Here is a 24,670-nt window from a genome sequence, read left to right on the forward strand (position 1 = left end):
TCTGTCTGGTCTCTGATTCTCTGGTTGGTATGCTGATGTACAGGACACTTGCAGATGCATAAAATAATGCTCAGTACTACATGAGTCCTGTGGTTTGCCTAGAACCAAGCTTTTGTCAGAGGAAAAAAGTGGTGTAGCAAATCGTGTTTTCATCCTCTAGTATCCTTTACATCACTGGTCTGCGTGTGGTGAGTCAGGAGGAACAAGAATGATACATGGATTATGACTCAAAGGATAGGTGGCTGAATCTTTACTGTTTTCTTTTTTCTTTTGTGTCTAGTTTTAGGCAAAAGAGAAAGACAGTAATGGGGTGACAACATGTAAAGAAGCCCTCTGCCTTAAGTAATTCTGTAGAAGATGTGATTGCGACAAGGAGAGCTTTTTTCACCCCAGCATGTAACATGAATCATTTATCCAGATCTAATATTTTGCACAGCTATTAGAAAGTTGACACAGCCTTATCATCCCTTATTACTTGAATCCTAGGAGGCAAACTTGGGAAGATTTTAAACTGAGTTCCATGTTGCATGTTGTTGTTAAAGGGAGCCACTTGTTCTGAAAAGTTGCTCTCTTGCCATTCACAAACGGCAAGATTAAAGCATGGTTCATGGAGGGCGCATAGTGAGATCTCATATTGGAAACTGAGAATATATTGAAAATGTAATGTTCAGATTCAAATACTATTACTAATACCATTAGTCTCCACTAATGGTGTGAACCATGTACCTCAGCACAGGGGTAAAGTGTGGCTTTAAAAGCTCTTACCTGAAGCTCATCTAAAACATTGAGCTTGTAGTTGGGCATTACTATGTAGTAACATTTATATGTATAGTCACATGTCTCTGAACAGATATAGGGTATAAATCTGGAGAGAGTTAGGTATAGCATAGGATTGCAGGTACAAGCATACATGCATGGACAGAAACTCCCTTAAAATAACTTCCAAGTAAATGTTTAAAGTCTTGTTCAAATCAATGAAACTGAAATATTCAGTTATTCATATGCATATGAAAACAGGAGATTTTATGAACTTTTTCTGGACAGGTTATTGGATTACTCATCGTTTTTGCAAAGTTAAAACTCTGTGATTTCTGTGAAATGTACACCTTGATCTTAAACAGTTTTACTCAGCAGTAAATCATGCTTAGTCTAATAAGACTTTTTTCCCAATAAGGGTGTAATCCTGACTATGTTTATTAGAGAATAAATGACATTTAACTGATTTGTTCCTCGGGATCGTTTCAGTATTGTGCTGTTCATGCCTTTATAATTGCTGCTGTGATTTATATTTTAAAATATTTGGATTGTTCTTTGTGCATGGGTTTGCTCCATTATTTTCAAATATTTTAAAATATTGTCATACTATAGAGTAAAAACATGGATATAAAAACTCATCCACTCATGCTGAATCTATACAGACAGACACCCACACATGCTAGAAATAATTCCAATATTCATGTGTAAATACATGACGTGCCATACTCTTGTGTGCTGATATATCAGGAAAAAATTACAGAGACAGCTGCTCTCTGAGCTTTGGTTATGTAGATGCCAACATAATTACTAGGGCTAGTTTCTGAAAAAGTTGAAAGTAATTTGAGTAGAATGTCACTTCCCATTGTGTGCACACATGTATAGCTTGTCCCTTCTTATGTCTACTTAAGAGCATTTCTCAGATTTTTTGATACAAAGAAATGTTTACTAGAAGCAACTGTGGGAGGATGCACATACCATGAGAAGAGATCTATCAAAACTCCTTCAAGTCCATGTAGTCTCACTTTAGCATCTTTGCTGTTCTGTGTCTGGGTAAGACTGCAGGGTGTAATCATGCAGAAATATGAGTGAAAATGTCATCAGTATGCTGATGATATTTGTCTCTATTTCTTGTTTTTGCCTGGTGCTATGGAAGATATGGAAGCCCTGCACTGGTTTCCCTGGGTAGTGGTGGAATAGAAGTGAGACAACAGACTGAACCATAATCTAGATAAAGACTAGAGTTCATTATGGTGAAAGTTCTTGAAACCATGCCCTATGAGGAGTGGCTTAGGGAGCTGTGTATGTTTAACCTGGAGAAGAGAAGGTTAAGAGGTGATATGACAGCCCTGTTTACATATATGAAGGAATGTCATATTGAGGATGGAGCAAGTTTGTTTTCTGCTGCTCCAGAGAATAGGACCTGGAACAATGGATGCAAGCTACAGGAAAACAGATTCCACCTAATGAGTGAAACACACTCCCTCGGAGAGTGAAGGGGTCTCTTTCTTTGGAGGTTTTTTAAACAGAGGCTGTATGGTCATCTGTAAGGGGTGCTTTGATTTTGTATTCCTGCATGGCAGGAGGCTGGACTGGATGGCCCTTGAGATCTCTTCCAACTCTATGATTCTATGTTTTATTATTATTAACCTTTATTTATAAAGCACTGTAAATTTACACAGCGCTGTACATACAATCTTTTTAATTGGACGGTTTCCTGCCCTCAGGCTTACAATCTAAAAAGACACGACACAGAAGGAGAAGGGAGTGGTGGTGGGGAAGGGGCCTGTCTAGTAAGATAATACATATAAAATACATAGCAATAAAGGAAATGATTCAATAAAACAGACAACAAAAGAACATCAAATAGCAAGTGACAATTATGCAATGCCTGGGAACGCTTCTCTGAACAGGATGGTCTTCAGCTCCGTTTTGAAGCTGGTTAAAGAAGTGATGGCTCTTGCTCGCAGGGGAAGAAAGTTCCAGGAGTGAGGGGCAGCAAGTGAAAAGGGTCGAATCCGAGATGGGGCAGAGGAAATCCTGGGCTGGGACAGCAGACCTTGACTACCAGAACGGAGGGCCCAAGTGGGAAGGTGAGGAGAAATAAGGTCTGATAAGTAGGGAGGGGCCAGCCCATGGAGGGCTTTAAACGTTGACAGCAGGAGCTTATACTGAATGCGGAAAGGGAGGGGGAGCCAGTGAAGGGATGCCAACACAGGAGAGATGTGGTCAGAGCGGTGAGTGGATGTGATAATGCGTGCAGCTGAATGCTGGACAGAAATTAAAGGACGGAGGTGAGAGAGAGGAAGCCCAGCCAGGAGGATGTTGCAGTAATCGAGTTGTGAGACCACTAGGGCATGGACCAGGATCTTGACAGTAGAGGCAGAGAGATATGGTCTGATTTTGGCAATATTGTATAAAAAGAATCTACAAGCCTTGGCTGTAGTCTGGATCTGAGGGATACATGACAGAGAAGAATCAAAGATAAAACCAAGACTGCGGGCTTGATGGTCTGGTTGAATAGAAATGTTGTCCACAGAGACAGAAAAGGAGTGTTGAAGGGTGGGCTTAGGAGGAAAGACAAGAAGCTCCGTCTTGGACATGTTGAACTTCAAACGCCGATGGCACATCCACTGCAAGACAGCTGTGAGACATGATGAAACTTGCTGTGCAAGCCTTGGAGAAAGGTCAGGGGTGGAAAGATACAACTGGGTGTCATCGGCATACAGATGGTAGGAAAAACCAAAAGAGCTAATGAGTTTACCTAAGGACAGTGTGTAGAGAGAAAACAGAAGGGGACCCAGAACAGAGCCCTGGGGAACTCCAACAGATAAGGGAACAGGAGATGAAGTCTGACCTCTTGCAACCACTGCAAAAGATCTGCCAAATAAGATCGAAACCAGTCGAGAACAGAGTCTGAGAACCCAAGGTCAGAAAGTATATCCACTAGAAGACAGTGATCAATGGTGTCAAAGGCTGCAGACAGATCAAGAAGGATGAGAACAGAGTAAAGGCCATTAGCCTTGGCCTGTAAAAGGTCATTGGAGATCTTAGTGAGAGCTGTCTCTGTGGAATGCCTTGGGCGGAAACCAGACGGAAAGGGATCGAGGATGGAGTTGGCTTCAAGAAACTCAAGACAGCGAGAATAAACAACCCGTTCCAAAACCTTAGAAAGAAAGGGAAGAAGAGAAATTGGATGATAGCTAGACAGAGAGGAGGGGTCAAGAGAAGTTTTTTTCAGAATTGGGGAAATGAGAGCATGTTTGAAGTCCGACGGGAAGGAGCCTGTAGAGAGAGAGAGATTGAAGATATGGAGAAGCGAGGGGAGAAAAGAAGGAGCTATAGAGATTAGAAGACAAGTAGGAATTGGGTCAAGAGAACAAGTTGCAGGTTTGGAAGAGTTCAGAAGTGTAGCGAGTTCATCCAAAGAAGCAGGAGGAAACACAGAAAATTTGTTAGGGGACGGCGAAAGAAGATTATGAGCAGAAGAGGAATCAGGAGGGACTATCTCAGAGCAAATAGTGGTAATCTTAGAGATGAAATAATTAGCAAAGTCATTAGGAGAGAATGATGAAGAGACAGGAGGAGTGAGAGGTTTAAGCAAAGAGTTGAAGGTGGAGAACAAACGCTGCGGGCACCTCTCACTGGCAAAGATCAATGATTTGTAATAATTCTGTTTTGCCATAGAGAGGGCGCGTGAGAAGGAAGGAAGAACAAACTTGAAATGGATAAAGTCAGCCCACTCTTTGGACTTTCTCCAAAGACGTTCGGCTGCTCTAGAGCAGGACCGGAGAAACTTAATGATGGGGGTAAGCCAGGGCTGAGGCCTAGTCTTAGAGGAAGAAGTGCGTTCAGAGACAGGGGCAACACGGTCAAGAGTCGAGGAAAGAGTGGAGTTAAATAGAGACATTGCTGAGTCAGCAGAGTCCCCAAGATTTAGGGAAGAGAGAGATGAATCCAGGGTCTGACCAAGATGGTTGGAGTCAACAGATTGAAGATCACGAAAATGGCGTTGAATAGTGTGACGAGGAGGAGGAGTATAGGTAAGAGCAAAGGAGATTAAATGATGATCAGATAGTGGAAAGTCAAGTGCCAGGTAGTCAGAAATGGCGCAGTTTGCAGCAAGAACCAGGTCAAGACAGTGACCGAGAGAATGAGTTGAAGAGTTGGAATGTGGTTGGAGGCCAAAAGAAGCCAGGAGAGAGTTAAAGCGAGATGTTGTCGGGTTATTGGAATCATCAACGTGGATATTGAAGTCACCTAGGATCAAAGTGGGGACTGAATCTGAAAGAAAGAATGTCAGCCATGATTCGAAGTCCGAGAGGAACTGGGTGGCAGAACCAGGAGGGCGATAGATAACTGCAACACGGAGCTGTAGAGGAGAGAAGAGTCTAATAGGATGAAACTCAAAAGAAGAGAAATGATAGCTGGGGGGAAAAGATAGAACTTGAAACTGGCAGGAGTTAGATAGCAAGATACCAACCCCTCCTCCTCGACCCTCAGGGCGGCTGGAGTGGGTGAAGGAGAGACCACCAAAAGAAAGGGCAGCGGAGGTTGTAGTATCATGGGCTGGGAGCCAGATTTCTGTGAGAGCGAGGAGGTTAAAGGATTTAGAGAGAAAAAGGTCATGAATTGCTGTTGCTTTAGGGGCAGCAGAGCAGCAGTTCCAGAGGGAACAGAGGAAGGGAAGCAGGGAGACAGGGAGAGGCCGAATGGGGATCAGGTTAGGAGAAATGTGGGGAGCCATGGGAAGGATAGGATTCACTGAATGAATGATTGGAGTTAATTTGTAGCAGAGGCTTTCGAAGCTGTGTAAATCTGTGAAGATTTATTTTAGCAATTAATAATTTCATCATTTTTCATTGTATTGTTTTTAATAAGTGTTGATTTTTTATGTGTGCATGTTAGCAGATACTATACATGTCTGTTTGCAAACATAAGCATTTATAATGCATGTATTAATTTTCTCACATGCATGTCTGTCAGTGCAATGTAATGTCTATATTATGAACATTGATGCCTTAATATTTACTTTTTCTAGTTTCCACATTATATGGGATCTAGCCCTGGACTTTCACAACCTTGAAGTTAAAAATAACCAGCTCATTTGACCTGTGGTCTACCCTACCCAAAATGTTATATCCACTAGGAAGGAACAGGATGCTTTAGAGGTTTTGTAGCAAAGAATATTAAAGTTCTTTTCATTTTGTGCCACTCACTCAGTTTAGGTCATTCAAGATTCTCTAAAGTATCAAGATGGTATTGTGAGCATTGCATATAAGTATGTTTTATGTTTATGTTCTGTAGTCATGTATGCAAGCTAATTCTGAGGGCAGAGAGTTTTGTAATTCAACTTAGTACTCAATATAAAGTGGTCTGTCTTCATTTATTAAGAATGCTACAGTTTTTATCTTACGTCCTTGCAATATCTCTCTGTGATGTAGAAGTATTCTGTTGTCAAACTGACCCATATGAAAGAGAAATGTAGCCAAATTATAACCAAGCTCACAAACTGTATGCTCAAAGTCAAACATTGCCCCACAAATAATATAAATATGAAAGACAAAGTGCTTCGGTAATGGGGCTAGAATAGGAATCCAGGATAATGTCCAGATCTTGTGCTACAGCAGTCTCCAAAATCACAACTGAAAAATGCATTTGTCAAAGGAGCAGAGATTATGTCTGGAAGACTAGTGAAATGTAGCTTTAAAAGGCTGGAGCAGATGCTAGTAATGATATAATACTAAATGCATGGCAACATATGCACACACATCAGAGAGTGGCACCAAAGTCCTCAATTGCTTTAGTCTTTTATCAAGAATCCAGCGGAGTTAAGCATGGAATAGAGAATGCTTTAAGAAGATTATCTCCCACACACGCTCTCTTCTTTCCTCCCCTCCCAATGCACATGTAAACATTTGGATGCTCTTGCTTGTCTTTTCTGTGTCATAACAACCCTGGAGCTATTTGCAAAGGATGGGGGGGGGGGGTTGTAATCTCCTGTTTCAGTGCACAAAAATATGCACATGGCCAGCATAAGGCAGAGTTAGGGTGCCTCTGGATGCTTTATCATCCTTTCATACAATGTGCGGGTCTTTGATGAAAGAAAACTGTACATTCTAGGAATCCTTTGAATGTTCTTAAGCTGGCAGGAAGATCACTTAAAACAAATTCTTTCCCACATATTTAATTTTCCATGAACGGATTGGCCTGTTTGTTTATCCATTCACCTACACTCTAGATTCTAGATATTGGGCTTTCATTGCTGAGTCATGATTTGGATCACAACCTAGAGAGAGAGAAAAACAGATACAGAGGTGGGAAAGGGAAAAGAGAGAACATGGGGGGTTGATTCAAGTGAAGTTAATAACTTATTAAATAAGAGAGAGCTGAGTCCTGTCTTCCATAATAAGGTTAAAATTACAGCAAACCACTGCTATAGAGGTGGCTCAAGCCAAAACATAGACACATAACAAAAATATTAAAACATACACCAAGCCTGCCCCTACATCCAATATACTACCATCAGTGACTGTGGATTGAATTTATTTATGTGGAAGTCAGAAGTCTGCTGTGACAAATACTAACATATTTGACCAGAGCTTGGGTAAATTACTTTTTTTTTTTACTACAGCTCTCATAATTTCTTAGATGGCTACTGACTGTCATATCAAGCATGCAGGAACATGACAGTGTTGCATAAAAGAGAGGGTGTAAATCCTCTGTGTTATATCACATGTATATACTATAATTTTTAAGTAGAACAGAAGCAGCTGGGTTAGGCAAGTCGCAGCTTGTTTTCCTCTTGCTTCCGTCAAATACAGTTCTCTAAATCCCTGCTTTGGGGGCAAAAATACCCCTTCTGAGGCAAGGAAAGGGATTCCATACGAGACAAGAGACTTTTTTCACATTCAGATTGCAACTGTCACATGCGAGTGACAGCTTATCACTGGCCCTGCCAATTCTAATCCTAACCCCAATTTTTGTCTCTCTCAGCTACAGAGGAAACTGCCTTCTCCAGAGGCACTTTAATTTCCTGCAGAGGTTAATCTCATGGTCAGTAGTAGCTCAGGACTCTAATCCTCCTTTTTAGCCCTGGACAGACAGTTGGTGTCCATTCTGAGCCCCGCAGAAATTATGAGATTGGCATTAATTTTCTTTTCTTTTTTTAATGTGGTACCTCCCTCCTCCTCAACCGTATTTTTACATAGTCCCTTCCTATATTTCTTCCTATAGGGAAGAGGCAGGTGTTACATCCTGCATTTAGAAGAAAAGGCTGTTATTTGTCAGCTCTGGCTCTTGTGATACTACAGTCAGCCTTCCATATCCATGGATATTTTATCCATCGATTCAACCATCCATAGCTTAAAAATATTTTATAAATAAACAAATTCCCAAAATCAAACCTTGATTTTGCAATTTTATATAAGGAACACCATTTTACTATGCCACAGTATTTAATGGAACTTGAGCATCCATGGATTTTGGTATCCATTTGGGGTGGGGTGGGGATCCTGGAAGCAAACCCCAGTAGGTACCAATAGCCCATTGTATGTCCCCATAGAACTTTACTCTGTTAGATCTGTGAATGCTAAGAAACATCTGCATACCGATATAATGGAAAACTTGGTGAAAAGTAGGAAGAAAGGGTATTGAAATTACTTCTAGTTGTCATTTACAAATAACTAACCTTTAAGAAGAAATAAACCTCAGGGTTTTTGACGGTAGTGGACTACTGTTTACTTTGATTGCCTGGCAAAAAGTGGGATACAAATAAAAAAATTATTATTAATTTTATTATTACTGTTGCTGCTACTGTGTTGATAAAATTTATCTAGCAATTTGGGTTGTGGGAACAATAGAGGTAAAGCAAGTTAGATGGAACCTTTTGTTGAATCAGCTAAGGTTTAACATAGTAGAGAGTGATCTGTCACACTGTTCAGAACACTTCTTAAAGCTGATGATTAGTGGGTATATATGTTCTGGAAGGGCAGAGGGATATATGCCAGAGATTATGTTAGTTCATTTCTCAGCTCCCAAATTTGAGTAGCAAAGTTAGCTCATGCAAGTGCTGAAAAACTACATGGATGAAAAATTCAGTCCCACATGTGTTGCAATTTGATATTAATTTAGCAACCAGTGCTGTGTTATTAATTGTACAGAATACAGACATTAGATGATCTCTACTTATTAGACTTGCATTAGATGTAGTTCAAAAGTCCACACTCAGCTATGCAACTAATGTGATAGGAGTGGGATATGCTTCCTTGTTATCCAGGAATAAAGTGATTCAATGACAATGTACACTGTGCCTGTTGCAGCAGTCATGTCTCTTTGTAGTACAGATGGGTGGACATGGAAGAGAAAGCAGGGAAAGAATTTTCTCAGTATATAGCAAAGATACTCTGATGAAAATCTCATCTTTGAGCACTAGCCAGGCTGACAAGGGGTGAAAACAAAGAACACATTTAAAGAAGAATGCCAACAGTGCCTAAATGTAGACTTGGACTTTGATGATAACTGACTTTGGACTGGAAAGCTTTTGCTGTTAGTTTTTGCTGCTGACTGGCATGAAGGCTACTAGACCACACCTTTGCTGTGTGACACATTTGTTGCTTACAAAAATCTCCTACTGTGGGTTCTGGCACTGTGCCTCAGCTGAAGGCAAATGAATAGATTTCCATGACAACACCTGCCTGTTCTTATTAAATCACACAGGGGGCCAAGCAATTATGGGGTTAGGCAAGCCTCATATACCTTGTGCCCATAATGAAAACAGTGAGTCTTGCCATCTTATTTTCATTGTGCATGCACTATGTACAGAAGACTGATTGTGGTGCAAATAGAAAGTAATAGATGGGGATGGAGATAGTATCTGGCTGTGTATAGACTTCTCTAAGGGGAGAGAATCATAGAGTTGAATGAGACCACAAGAGCCATCCAGTCCAACTGCCTGACATGCAGGAATACACAATCAAAGCACCCTGACAGGTGACCGTCCAGCCTCTGTTTAAAAACTTCCAAAGCAGGATACACTATCACACTCTGAGGTAGCATATTGCACTGTCAAACAATCCTTATCATCAGGAAGTTCTTCCTTATGTTTAAGTGGAATCTCTTTTTCTAAATTTTGAATCCATTGCTCCATGTCTGAAGGCTTGTCTGAATGAATAAAATAATCCTCATTCCATTTGAATAGACTGCAATCTGCCCACTTGTGATCTGGAGGAAACTGGGCTTTTTGCAGTGTTGTGGGGGAACTCCATACACTCCACTGGAAAAGGTTTCACCGTTTTTACCAGAATATACATGAGTATCTGCAAGGATGAACATTATCAAATATGTGGCTGTCCATCCATCCATGTGTCTGGACAGTTTGCATGGATTCACATGGCTGTGCATTTTCAGCAAAGGGGGGGGGGAATAGGTGTGAATGTACAAGAAAGTGGAGATAATTAAGTTTGGTGTGAATGTCTGAAAATCTACAACAATTCACACCATACACTTATTTGTAGCCTGGCTCCAAGTCTCTGGAGCCACAGAACTTGTTCCATCCTTGATATGACACTCCTTCAAATATTTAAACTTGGCTATCAAGTCATGTCTTAACCTTCTCTTCTCCAGGCTAAGCATACCTAGCTCCCTAAGCTGTTCCTCATAGGGCATGCTTTCCAGACCTTTCACCACTTTGGTTGCCCTTCTCGGGTCACGATACAGCTTGTCAACTTCCTTCTTGAAATGTGGTACCCAGAACTGGGCACAGCATTCCAGGTGAGGTTTGACCAAAGCAAAATAGAGTGGTACTATTATTTTCATTGATCTAAATACTATACTCCTATTGATGCAGCCTAGAATCATATTGGCTTTTGCCACATCACACTGCTGAATCATGTTCAACTTGTGATCTACTAAGATTCTAACATTCCCTTCACATGTCTTGTTGTCAAGCCAGGTGTCACCTATCCTACATCTGTGCATTTCATTTTTACTGGCTAAGTGTAGTACCTTATACTTCTCCCTGTTGAAATTCATTTTGTTAGTTTTAGTTCAGCTCTCTAGTCTGTTAAGGTCATTTTGAATTATGATCCTGTCCTCTGGGGTATTAGCTATCCCTCCTAATTTGGTGTCATCTGCACATTTGATAAGCGTGCCCTCTATTCTATCATTCAGTTCACTGACAAAGATGTTGAATAGCACTGGGCCTAAGGCAACCCACTAGTCACATCTCTCCAGGATGAAGAGGAGCCATTGGCGAGTACTCTTTGGGTTCAGCCGGTCAACCAATTACAAATACAACTAACAATTGCATTGTCTAGCTCACATTTTACTTGCTTTTTTTGCAAGATGTTCATGGCAGATCATGTCAAAGCCTTTACTGAAATCGAGGAGATTATCACACAGCAAAATCCTGCCAGGATGGACGCAGGATCTAAAACTCAAAGATGGATTCTATGACATTACTCTGTGGCTGGGCAGTAGACAGCCTACCTGGAACCTGGGCTTCTCCCACAGCTTTTCAAAAATGTTTTGATCCCGTTCTTGAAAAGCTGTAGGAGAAGCCCAGAGAAGCCTGGGTTGCATACAGGCTGCCTACTGTCCAGCCACAGAGCAGTGTGGTAGGATTCGTCTTTGAGTTTTAGATCCAGCATCTATCCCAGCAGGACTTAGCTGTGTGATAATCTCCCAAGATACACTACATTCACAGCATTCACGTCATCTACCAAACTTGTAATTCTATGGACAATATAATACTCAGCAGCCCAAGAAATTGATGTTAACATTTTGTTTAAAACAGCAAATGTTCACAAAGTATTAGGCCAGTGTTGTGGGAGTTGATGTTCACTATGAAAGAAAGGAAAAAAGAAGTGGTCCCACATTTGAGTAATACCATGCAGGAACAATTAGCTGCTCTATAATTAAACAGATTCAAGTCATTAAATGTTGCAGATACTGAAATGTGGGTAGAGGCAGGATTAGACAGTTGTGTTCCATAAAGCATTGTTAACAGTGCTAGCAGTGGGGGGGCATCACTTCGAAGTAACTGAATGTTGTAATTTTATTACCTCTGCAAGCAGAAATGCACTGTTTAACAATGACACCTAGATCCTGCACTTCTGAATAACATCTGTATATTTACTGTTCCTGCCTCCACTTCTATGCAGAATCATATGGAAATGAATAATATGTCATTTTCATTTCTTGGAGCAAAACTTGTGATAGGAATCTCATCACTTCATAAGCTCTCTAATTTTCTATAATACAATTCCAGTGCATTTCAGAATATTCCCACTGGCTGTGATTCTCCTGGATCCCTTCCTGCTCAAATCAGTCTATCAACAGTATGAATTGTTATGAGCTACTCTGTGAGCCAGGGAAGAGGAAGCCTGGGAACAGCACATGGCCATATTCAGGACTTGGCAACTTGCAGAGGCTGGATTGTTGCCTTTTTGTTGGGGGATAGATTTAAGGGTATGGTGTAGCAAAAATGAGTATGTGGCAGCCACCCTTCATTTCTGAGAGATTATGAAAAATTCCATGTATAGCTACTAGCAAATATGCCAGAGATGGCTTCCCTCTCCTTAAACTGCACTATATTTATACTGAACTCTGAAAAGGCCTTTTGCTTATTTCTTTTTCTGCCTCAGTTAGCTTCATTAATTTGCTTCACTTGATTAACCTCTGTGGTATAGATGCCCTGCAGGCTACAACTCAGAGGAAGCCCCAAAGCATCTCCAGCTACTTCCACAGAGTAGGCCCACAGACATTCTAGGCCCCCAGATGCCTTTGCAGAAGTCAAACAATACAGACCAGCTGCTTGAGAATCAAAATTCATGAGGAAAGTTAGAGGTGCTTTATCTAAACATTGGATAATATGGTGGATGGGCTAGGAATTCCAACAGTGGTCACTACTAGACCTGTAGAAATTACAACAGGACAGCTCTGTAGTTCTTGTACTGGAATCTGCATCCCTGGTATTAAAATAAACAAACAAGGGCCTTGTTCATGCCATTTTTAGGGAACACAGGGGTTGCTGTGTGCTGGTGGATTGTTACGACTTCACACATGCAATAACTGACTTCCTCTGTTCCCTCAGTACTGTCATCATAAACCATATGCTTTCATCTAGCCTGTTCATCACCCACCATTCCATATTTGATACTTTCACACCTCCTACTATATACTCTTGCTGTTGCAGAGTGCTTAGAGAATAACTTCACAAAGGTTTGGAATGATGAATGGGAATGATCTTTAAATTAAGGAACCAGCTATTAATCTAATGTACTAGCAGGCAACACTCAGGCTAAGTGCAAAGGTATATATACTACTAGGATGTTTGGACTTTCCTCACAGCAGTTTCTTTTTTTCTGGATTCATCTTTACTTGCTTTGGGTGAATGATGTTTGTTTATAATATTTGCAATAATGTCAGTCCAGGATACAATACCCTTGAGCCCGTCGCTCACTTGGAATAAATTCACTAGCAAACATTGTTCACTTTCAGCAATTACAGAACAACCCAGTCTTCCAAAATGGACCCTGGCAACAAAGCATTGTGATGTCTCTTTCTGAATGTGGTTGATAAAAAAAAGTATCTCCAGTTTTCAGGCCTTTACATCAGTGATAAAAGTGTATAAAATGGGAATTACCTTGGCTTTTGGGAAAACCCAACTCTTATTTATGTTCATAAAGTTACAAGCAATATTTGAGGATTGAATACAGTGATGATGTTTGCCGTTGTTTGCTAACTGGTTTATTATAAAAAATTTCAAGGTTCAGTATACCAGAATATTGTGAAAGTATGGATGACCTTCATATATGGATTTCTGAGAGGTGTTATGGCTAAAATGTTAAGTAGGAAGAAAAAGTTCCAATGTTGGCTGAAACAAACTACCATCTCGTAATTTTATCCCCTCTCATTATTAATGGGCACACTGCTACTAACCTATTTAACAGGCTCATTGTACTGATTATATAAAGTACAAAATACTCTGATGTGAGAGTGAAAGCCTTGTAACCACCACAGTCAGTAGAAATAAACCAAGATGCACTACCAGACTATAACATCCCCAAATCTTCATTCAGGTGGATGTTTGGTCCAACATTCAGCTAAAGTCTAAACATCTCCTTTTTAAAACAAATCAATAAATGTGGACAATGAAATGGGTACGTTTTGGCAGTCTGTTGTTAGGAAGGCATATATATGTGTATTCTGTCTCACTCAGCATACCTGTTATTCTTGCTTGTTTACATAGGCATTTGCACATGCACAAATACAAACAAAAAAGCTGAAAGACATAGAAGGTTCTTTTAAGGTAAAATCTGTCAAAGACAGAACCTATTTTTAGGATAGACAACTATTTTAAAAATTCTGTCTTTTGCTATGCCTTTGGTATGCATGAAGGTAAGTACTATTAGCTGTACATGAAATTGCTATTATGAAAGACAGGAAAGAAGTACTACCTGTTGTGAGTGATCTAAGTTATCTCTGTACAAGAGAGAAAGATCACATTTATGAAGATGGCATTTCATTTATAATACACATGAACTTGAAATTGTTTGCACTATTAAGTTGCATAATGATAAAGAGAATAGATAGACTTCAATATCAAAGAGAGATCAGGGCAAAGAGTATCCAATAACATTTAGCTAGAGATTATTGTTCTTAGTGGTGCCTTGGAAAGCTGGGTAGTTTTGGACCAGGTGGTAGTAAAATATGCTTGTTTCCACTGAAATGTAAGTGTAAATGAATTGGCAAGAGCTGTTCAACAGTGGAATATGCTGCCTTAAGAATGTGGTGGAGTCTTCTTCGTTGGAGGTTTTTAAGTAGAGGCTGGATGGCCATCTGTGTGTGTGGGGGGGGGGGGGGGGGAGGTGCTTTGATTGATATTCCTGCTTGGCAGAGGGTTGAATTCGATGGCCCTTGTGGTCTCTTCCAATTCTATGATTCTATATACTCCCTTTATTCTCTCTCCCTGCCCTATCCTCTTGCCATTTCTTCTCAATGCTTCCACTTTCCTCTGAGCAAATCCTTCGTAACTGCTGCAAAAGGCAGCCTGGGTCTTTTTAGTTTCCCTGTTTCCTCCAGCAGCATGACACCTTCACAAAGGTTCAGTGATCTCAGAGACCCGCCTCTGGGATAGCAGCAGGGGTTGGCACAGGAAGAGTGATTTCTCTTTAGACAACTATTTTTGGCTTCTCTTGTGGCACAGCATCTCTGGGTTCATGTTTTGTAGCATACTTCTTCTGTGGAGAATAAGGGCATCAAAAATCAAGCCTAAGAGAAAGTGTCTTATCACATTAAATTCCAATTAAAAGGGATCTGAACTTTCTATGGCAAAGCCCTTTGTCCACACATGCTCTCCTTTTTCTTCCATTACCTTCCTTAATCATATGTTAATTTTACCCAGCTACTCTTTCTCTATTTAAGAAGCAACTCAGTTGAAAAAATGTTCCCATAAAACCATCATTACCTGAAATGTTACTCTTCCCCTCCATTTCATGGTTAAGTTATTTTATTAAATTGCTGATGATGGAGTTGGAGAAAGGGATAGGTAATAAATACCTTAAAGGCACCAGATCCTAGCTGATCCTGGAAGCTAAGCAGGAGCAGCCCTGGTTAATACTTGGATGGGACGCCATCAATGAATACCAGGTGCTGTAGACTATATTTCAGAGGAGGAAACTGGCAAAGCCATCTGTGAGTATTCCTCACCTAAGAAACTCCCATGAAGAATTCATGGGGTCACCGTAAGTAAACAGGTGACCTGAAGGCATATACACCTATACAAACACAGAGAGAAAGAGAAGAGAAGGATCTTACCATGTACATATCAGCCCAAAACAAACTACTGAGATGACTGAGTCTACATTTTCAGACTTGACATCCCTTTGCCACAGAGAAAGTGCAGTACCTTCTCAGTGGCTGGCAGGCAATGTTTTTCTAGCTGTTTTTATCCAACTTGGATTAACCATGCGTGCCTGCACTGAAATGATCATCTGCCACTCTGTCACTCAAATAATGTCCAGTGGCCTCCAACAGCTGAATTCTTCCTTAGAAGCACCTTCTCTCCCCCCCCCCTCCCCGATAAACACAGATCATTTGCTCAGCATCTGGCCAAATCCTTCTTATGACAGCAGGTATCATCAGGATGGAATGGAAGCGGGCAAACACATGTGTCGAAGTATTTTTTCCAGAAGTCAGTTGATAGCATAGAGACAAGACCCACTACTTACTATTTTTCCTTGGCTGGGATGGAGTCTCTTTTGAGGTGCCAAATCCCCTCATTGGTATCCAGTCATTCCAGTGCAGGTGGTTGGCACACAGATGGGCTTGGCATCAACCCCCTTCACCCTGCATGATGCTAAGGCTCCGGAACCATTCAAACTGGAGCAAAGGAGAAGAAGAGAGATGCCTGTGTGTGTGAAAGAGATGGCAGTTCACTGAACAATAGAGAAATCACTACATTGGGAGGGGGAGTAAGAGACTGAGAAGGGTGGAGTGACAGCTGGGGATACATCTGTGATGACAGCAGTTCACACACACACACACACACACACACAGACAGATTCAAGCACATTGGCTTACCCTCCATGAAGGACCTGATTCTGACAAGCAGGCAGAACCCATTCTCAGACCATCTACAATCCCAAAGTCTGGCAGAAGCTTGAAAGTCCAGAATTACCTGCGTCTGGTCTTAGAGAAACAGCAGGTGCATCTGTGCTGTTTAAAGTCCTTTCGCTCCTTTTTGAAACAGAGCAAGTCAGACCAGATTATCAGGAAGGATTTAAGCATCTTCCTTCTTTCCCTCCTTCCTTTCCCCCTTGTGATGAAGGGGGAGCAATTCTGCACAAAAAACTCCAAAGTAAAGAGAGAGGGAATTAGCTTGGTGTGTCTGTTAGTTCTTCAGTGAGCTGGTAGGGAAAGCACAAAGTAGAGACAATGGGAAGAATGGAAGACATGTTCTGGCCTCATTGGCAACCTGGAAGAGAAGGGTTAAACTGATTGTGTGCCAAAAGGGAGACTGAAACATTGGACTCTGGAACAAAAGATCACTGCGTTGACTTCATAAGGTGAAGCATCCCCTGGGTTGCTTTGAAGGATAAAACCGAACTATGGAGTTTATCACACTGGGACTAATTTCAGCATTAAAGAAAGATCAAAGCCAATTTAAAGCATCCCGCAAATAAAGTGAAAATGGCGAGTAAGTGCACCAAGGATTATCACACGCAATTACACAAATAAAGTGATATCAGAAATGCATTGTCGCTGAAATCCCGAAAGTAAAAAGATGTGTGTTAATGCTTCTTTATGACCATTTTAATGACGGGTTTTGTGCAATGTCATGTGAAATGGTTTCACTTAATTATGCGATTTTTCCGGGATATTCACGGGATAAACTCCCAATCTCCTTTGTGTGATAAACTTCTATCAGAGGAAACACCTGGGGCAGGAGAGATCTGTGCAAGGCAGTTGAGGGATGAAGGAGGCTAAGGACAGGTGGACAGCCCAAAATGGCTGTGCATTAGTGGATTAATAAATAAAAACACATTGCCAATATAGTTATTGTCTAAATTCTATATTCACACCACTGTGAATCCAGAGTAACTCCTGAATGAATTGAGGCACCTTTTGTTTGTTTACATTGTTGTGGCTGATTGCTGCACCTGTACATTCTTCACTGACAAATGTACCTGCAATCATTTTGCCACTTTAGTCTACATAATCTGGAGACAGGCTCTCAGTCTAGGAACCTGGCCAGCTGCCTCTTGATGCGTGGCTTGTGATTTTCTGATTCCTATGTATTTTCCTCCCTGATTAAGCCACAACTTCTTTTTTTCTCTGTCTCCCCTGCCCTTAATTTCCAGTCCCCAAAGCCAAATCCTGCAAGAATTACGCTTCATCTTATCTGCTTTAACAGCCTTCTCTTCAACTTCCCCCCTCTCTTTTTTGGGCAGATTGTATTTGCTTAAGTTCCCTTTTATTATTTTTAGGCTGTCCTGAAGTTACTTTTTAAGCTAAATGGCTCTTACACATTCAACAACAATAGGGCAAGTGCTTGGGGAGGAGAGCTGATGGGCAGATACATTTCACTTACAGAAAGGATGAAAGAGACAAGAGGTGTCATTCTGCTGCTCTGAGGTGTTCTTTTCTGAAATAATGCTTTTTAAAAAAATATGGGCAGGCCAGCTACCATGACAGCAGAATGAGGACAGGAATGTAATGAATTCACAGCATGGACCATACTGTTACAATATAGTTTTGAGTTTGCTGAGCTTTTTAAAGCTTATTATTTGCCATCTTGAATTCCATTTTGAGAGAATGGCAGGGTATAAGTTCCTTAAATAAAAAAATAAATCAGTTAGAAAAACAACATGTGGAGGGAATACTTTATTTGCTTGTGGCAGGAGACCCTTATAGATCTGTTTCTGACTTGTCTCTTCCCAAGGCTTGAAATAGATAACAGTTCTTAAACCAATCAAAACACACAGTTTTTAAAATGCCCTGTTAAACTACAGTTAGTACTTTTTAAAAACCTAGCCTAAATGAGAATGTTTCTTGGTACAGATGATCCTCTACTTTTGTGGGTTTTACTTCTGTGGATTTAATTATTTGAGGGTTTGTAGCTACCTCTGCCGCTGGTCTCCAAGTCTTTCCCCCGCCTCCTCTGAGAATGATGACATTGCTGCAAAAAATCTCCTTTAGTATTGTCAATCTTTTCCTAACCCTGGTGGAATCAGTGGTGGAGCGGGTGAGGGAAGAGAGGGTCAGGTTGGAGGGTGGTGGTCATCTAGGTCAGGTAATCATTCCTGCCACTGAAGGATACAGTAGATCTTTGTTTGCACCAGCATCTGGAAAAGGCAGCGGTACCTTTTCTTTTCTTTTTGATTGGTGTTTGCATGTACACATTTACAGACTGGCATTTCTTCTCCTCCTTCTCTACCAGCTTCACATATTCACGGATTGCTGGAGGTATGGGGACAGTGGCAGGTTGGTGAATGGTGAACAGTTGGTGGATGAGCAACACAGACTCACTAGATGTTCTCCCAGGCTCCTGCTTGCCTATGAAGCGCTGGAAGGAGCAGCACCATATTTTTTTTCTCCCCACCACCACAACCATTGCACTCTGAATCTTGGATCTTTTAATATTTGCTTGCTTTTATATGTCCTTTTGAGGATGGGCATTTCATGGGGCAAGCACTATGAAAGACTTTCCTGGGAGTAAGCACAATTTAATTCAGTAGGATATATGTCTGAGTAGACATATCAAGTAGACAATTCTGCATAAAATTGCACCATATTCTGTCAATCCTACACCTACTTTCCTGGGAATCTTATTTAGAAAATGAGGCAGCAAATTAGAGTGAGTTGAGACAACATGTGAGGCCTAATGTAATCACCCAGGTGTGCACCCAATCCAATGGGAGTGCAGGTGGTCAGGAGAAGAGAAAACAGAGAAAAGCTATTTGATTATGCGAATATGCACATGCATGGCAGAAACAAACCAAAGAAAACCCTGCAGCTACTGCAGTTGTGTGACCAGACATATGGAAGACATGTGCATACAATAGAAACACCCCCTTGTACCAATGCTATGTGATAGGGGTCCCATGTGGCTTTCCAAACTGATTTCAGTTTGGATTGAAACATCTGTATATGACAGTAAAGTGGTCAAATGGGGGGTAGGATACTACGTGGTGGAGCTGAGAAACAGCCCTCCTGTAGTTTCAGCTGTGGTCTAACACTCAAGCCACTTCTCCACACTGGCTCCTAATAGGATATTATGAGTGAAGAAAGATGTCCTAGAACAGAATTCAGAATCCTGTGACCTTCCAGATATTGTTAGACTAGACATCCCAGCAGTCCTAACCAGCATAACCAGTGATGACAGATGCTGGGGGTTCCAGGCAGGAAACATCTGGGGTGCAGCATGCTTCTTATCTCAACCCTAGACGGGAATTTCATTAACAGGGAAAATTCAATATTCAGAGCAGGATGGAGATGTTTTGAGTGAAGTAAGTGCTCTGCAATTATGTTGATTAAGGTCTAGATGCCAAGTCAAGTGGAGTTCTCCAGATAGTTGAGCAAACTTATTTAGGTCTGAGTGAATGTGGACTTTTGAAACAAATCATTAGTAGGATTATTATTTTAAAAATCAAAGAATAACGTAGAGTAGTTTTGATGGACTGCTGCCTTCCTCTATTGTTGTTGTTTTCCTCCCTCTGTTTCCCTTTCTCCAAATAAATGTGTCCTTTATTTGGAGAAACATACTGGAAGCTCTTATTAAATATGTCACAGCTAGGCTAAGATCAAATGGAATCATTCCCTGTAGCCTCCTGTGTACCCCAAAAGCTGTTTCTCCAGAGAGCTGCAGAAGAAGAAGAACAAAGTTCCTTTGTGGCTGTGGGCGTGAGATGAATATAGGCCAAGACACTTCTCAAAACATGTTAATCACAGCACTCCTAATCACGATTGGAATTATTATATTTTCACTGTTTCTAAAAAATATTAGAGAATTTCTACTACAATTCAACAGGACTTTTAAACAACATTCATATCTTTCTCATAAACCAACTTCAATCTAAAAAAGTATTAAACTATTTTTATTCTATTATTATTAAAGGCATCTGCATGATAATATTATATAATGCAATCCCTTAGACTGTCCCTTCCTTCTCCCACTATTGCATCACACCGATCTCAACCTGTGTTCTCTTCTTATTTATCTAATTTTTCTATACTATGGAGATTATTCCACAGGGGCAGGATGTCATCGTCCTGTCCCTGTCCCATTAGATGACCTCGTGCTTATCCGGACATCATCCCATCATTAATGCAATGTCGCATCAATTACAAGATAATGATAGGATCAGTCCTATGTTATGAAAGGCTTTTGCGTGATCGCTGTCATGGACGGGACAAGGACGAGGGGGCAATCCATATCCCATCTGTGTGTGATAATCTATGTCAATATTAACTATGTAGCCATCTTCATTTTTAACATACTGATGTCTTCAACTTCTGATTACTAAATGTAGAGGGCATTACTTGTGTCACTGTAGTATTTACAGAAACTGCTTACTGTGTCTGTCATTTTCTCTGTCTGTTTGTCAAAGTTTAGTCCTCTTCTGGTCAGAACTTGAAATATTTGATAGCCCCTTATGTTTTCATGGTTACTGATCCTAGCATCAACCGTTCAAGACTCTTATGCAGATTTCCTGCCCCTGAATAATACTCAGTGGCTGTGATGAAGGAAATAGTTCTTACTTGAAATAGTTTCAGTGGATAACAGGGGATTCACTTTGCATCTATACTCTCCAACTGCCCCAATTTGACAGAGATACTCTTAATTAACCTTCTGTAGTCCCACTTGTTTAGATGCTCCATCACAGAGGGTCAGGTTAGTCTTCTGTCATTGCTGAATACTGCTTAACACTCAAACTAAGATCTTCCTTTTATTATCTGTTAAGATTCTTAGTGCATCCCCTGAGCAACCCAATTAATATTTAGTGAAGAATGCGTTGGCAAAATTCAGTCCTATCTGTTCAGCTTCCATTACATCCATAGAACGTAGATCCAGATTAATCTTGTGTCTTGTCTCATTGTGCATGTTTTGGAGTTCAGGGAGTAGGCAGCTGTAAGAAATAATCCTTTCCCCATTTCACAGCACTCAGATTCATTTTATAATAAGAATGCTGTAAAATGTACTAGCAGTAGAAACATGACATGAAGGACACTGACACCATAGCAGTAAGAGTAGGAATAGTGGTCTATGCCCCTGATCCCAGCTGCCAGGCTCAATGGCAACAGAACACAAAATGAAGATTTCTCTATGGCTTCTTTACCTCTTTCTGGGTTCTGTGAGACCAACTATAATTGAATATTGCAAGCACAATTGCACTTTAAATCTCGATAAATCTCTGAAATCGTATGCCATCTTTTTCTTAACATAATTTTACATATACTTAGCTAAGTGTAAGAGGCACTAAGAAGCCTTATTAGTGAATTGCAAAGATGTGTATGGGAATACTGGCAAGAGTATCCGATGTGCATTGGTCCCATTGTGCATTGGTCTATTGGTCAATGGCCACTTTGCCGGCTTTGCTGTCTAGTGATGTAACAAAGCAATAAATGTTTATTGGTATCTATAAAGAGATTCACGCTGAGTTTGAAAAAGGGAGAGGCTCTAGGGATCATATTGCAGACATATGCTGGATACTGGAGCACACCAAAGAATTTCAGAAGAAAATCAACTTATAGCAGATTATGGCAAAGCCATTGGCCTGTTACAGACAGCCAAAATAAAGCTGCTTCGAGTCACTTTGGAGGTATGGTATTTCAATGATACATGCGTCCTAAGAGTCCAAAGGCCGCACCAAAGCCACGCTCCAGTCCTAAGGACTGGAGTGCAGCTTTGGTGAAGCTTCCAGACTCTTAGGACTCATGCATCATTGAAATACCATACCATCAAAGTGACTCGAAGCAGCTTTATTTTGGCTGTCTGTAACAGGCCTTTGATAGTGTAGATCATGAGAAATGATGGATCTCTCTTAAAGAAATGGGTGTCCTACAACATATTATTGTCATGATGCCTGTACTCAGGACAAGAGGCTACTGTTAGGACAGAATCTACAAGGCTTGTAGATTCTTTTTGTCCACTATTGCCAAAATCCGACCATATCTTTCCACCTCTACTGCCAAGATCCTGGTTCATGCCCTAGTGGTCTCACAACTTGATTACTGTAACGTCCTCCTGGCTGGGCTTCCTCTTTCTCACCTCCGCCCTTTAATTTCTGTCCAGAATTCAGCTGCACGCTTTATCACTTCCGCCCACTGCTCTGACCACATCTCTCCTGTGTTGGCATCTCTTCACTGGCTCCCTTCCGCATTCAGTATAAGCTCCTGATGTCGACGTTTAAAGCCCTCCATGGGCTGGCCCCTCCTTACTTATCAGACCTTTTTTCTCCTCACCTTCCCACTTGGGCCCTCCGTTCTGGTAGTCAAGGTCTGCTGTCCCAGCCCAGGATTTCCTCTGCCCCATCTCGGATTCGCCCCTTTTCACTCGCTGCCCCTCACTCCTGGAACCTTCTTCCCCCGCGAGCAAGAGCCATCACTTCTTTAACCAGCTTCAAAATGGAGTTGAAGACCATCCTGTTCAGAGAAGTGTTCCCAGGCATTGCATAATTGTCACTTTCTATTTGATATTCTTTTGTTGTCTGTTTTTTGAATCATTTCCTGTATTGCTATGTATTTATATGTATTATCCTACTAGAGAGGCAGGCTAACTCCATCAGGCCTCCCTGGAAGAAGTTTACCCATCCATTAAGAAGCCAAGCCCTCCCTCCAGTCCATCTGCCTTGGTCCAGACCTCGGAGGTAGAGTAGAACTACTGGCCCTCATCTCCTTCCCTGCCACCACTCCCTTCTCCCTTTGTATCATGTCTTTTTAGATTGTAAGCCTGAGGGCAGGGAACTGTCTAATTATAAAGATTGTATGTACAGCGCTGTGTAAATTTACAGCGCTTTATAAATAAAGGTTAATAATAATAATAATAACAACAACAACAACAACAACAACAACAACAACAGAATATACTTGTCCCTCCACATTCACTGGGGTTAGGGGCACAGGACTCCCGTGAGTGTGGAAAAACTGCAAATATCAAAAATACTATTTTTTTTTTTACCTGAAAGAACACCTATCTGGGAATCTCTTGGTCATCCAGTGCAACGCTGTAGCCAACATTTGCCAGACACTGACCATAGAATTGCACTGGAGGAGCTACTAATGCTTATTGGAGTGTTCTGTCTAGGAATCTCTAGGTCCTTCAGTGCAACTTTTAGTTAAAGTTGACCATAGAGTTGTGCTGGAGGACCCAGATATTCCTAGAGAAAACGTACTAATAAAATCACTGAATAATCAAATCTGCAAAAGTCAAAGCCGCAAATGTAGAGGGTCGAGTATACAGAGAAATGGAATGGTTTCCAATTGGCAAAGGGGTTTTATCACCCTATTTGTTTAGCTTGTATGCAAAACATATCATATGTAAAGCATAATTAGGCTAGTAGGAAAGAAGTATGAAAACTGGAGGAAGGAACATCAACAATTGAACATATGAAACAATTTAAGATGACACCATACTACTAGCAGAAAACAACTAAGACTTGGAATTATTACTGAAGAATGTTAAGGAAGAAAGTGCAAGGACAGGTTTATAGTTGAACATTAAGAAAACAAAAATAGTGAGCACAGATGATTTACATAACTTTAAAGGAGATGATGAAGACATGGAAATAGTTCATTGTTTTCCATACTTTGGCTCTGTCATTAATCAAAATGGAGACTACAGTCAAGAAAGTAGAAGACAAAGGTTTGAAACAGATGGGCCAAAATGTGTAGCTTCCAGCTGCTTTAGAGAGTATGGCATGCAGACAACGCATGCCTCCAATTCAGCCGGAAGCTGCTCTGAGGCTGCCTAAGGTGGCCCAAAGCCACTTGAAAAGGGACCCATTTGGGACCGCAGCAGTAGCCCATTTCAGAGCAGGCCGTCTGGTTGCCACGGTTCCTGGTTGATCATGGTTGGAGCAGCCAGAGTCCAAACTGCTGGACTTCTTCACCTCTAAGACCTGGAAGAAAAACTGAAGGAACTATGAACTAATGAAGGAACTAGACAAGATCCTGAAGTGTAAAGATATATCATTGAATACTAAAGTTAAGATAGTCCATGCCATTGTATTTCCAGTTTCTATGTCTGATTATGAGAGCTGGACACTGAAAAAAGCTGTTAGGGAAAAATCCAAGTCATTTGAAATGTAGTAAGCTGAAGAAGGGTTCTATGGATACTGTGTGGACTGCTAAAAAGACAAATAAATGAATCTTAGAGCAAATCAAGACTGACCTCTCCCTAGATTCAAACTGA

General features: G+C 40.9%; 2 protein-coding genes across 9 annotated transcripts in view; one reads left to right on the forward strand and one right to left on the reverse strand.

Annotated features, from left to right (window-relative positions):
• The window catches only part of LOC149311722 (voltage-dependent calcium channel subunit alpha-2/delta-4-like), a 204,090-nt gene that overhangs the window by 137,819 nt on the left and 41,601 nt on the right, over nt 1-24,670 (forward strand). The window lies entirely within an intron of this gene.
• The window catches only part of LOC149311723 (leucine-rich repeat and transmembrane domain-containing protein 2-like), a 63,542-nt gene that overhangs the window by 20,359 nt on the left and 18,513 nt on the right, over nt 1-24,670 (reverse strand). The window contains exons 3-4 of one of the 3 annotated variants that reach the window (XM_089527760.1): nt 15,987-16,165; nt 8,444-8,505 (exon numbers count right to left, since the gene is read on the reverse strand). The gene's annotated coding sequence lies outside the window, so the exon portion shown is untranslated. Of the gene's footprint in view, nt 1-8,443; nt 8,506-15,986; nt 16,166-16,338; nt 16,621-24,670 lie in introns of those variants that run through there. The other 2 variants (XM_089527759.1, XM_089527758.1) reach the window with 2 other exon arrangements.

This window comes from Sceloporus occidentalis, unplaced genomic scaffold (genome assembly GCF_023333645.1).
Source record: "Sceloporus occidentalis isolate IW3139 unplaced genomic scaffold, rSceOcc1.0.p SCAF_5, whole genome shotgun sequence".
Taxonomy (NCBI): domain Eukaryota; kingdom Metazoa; phylum Chordata; class Lepidosauria; order Squamata; family Phrynosomatidae; genus Sceloporus; species Sceloporus occidentalis.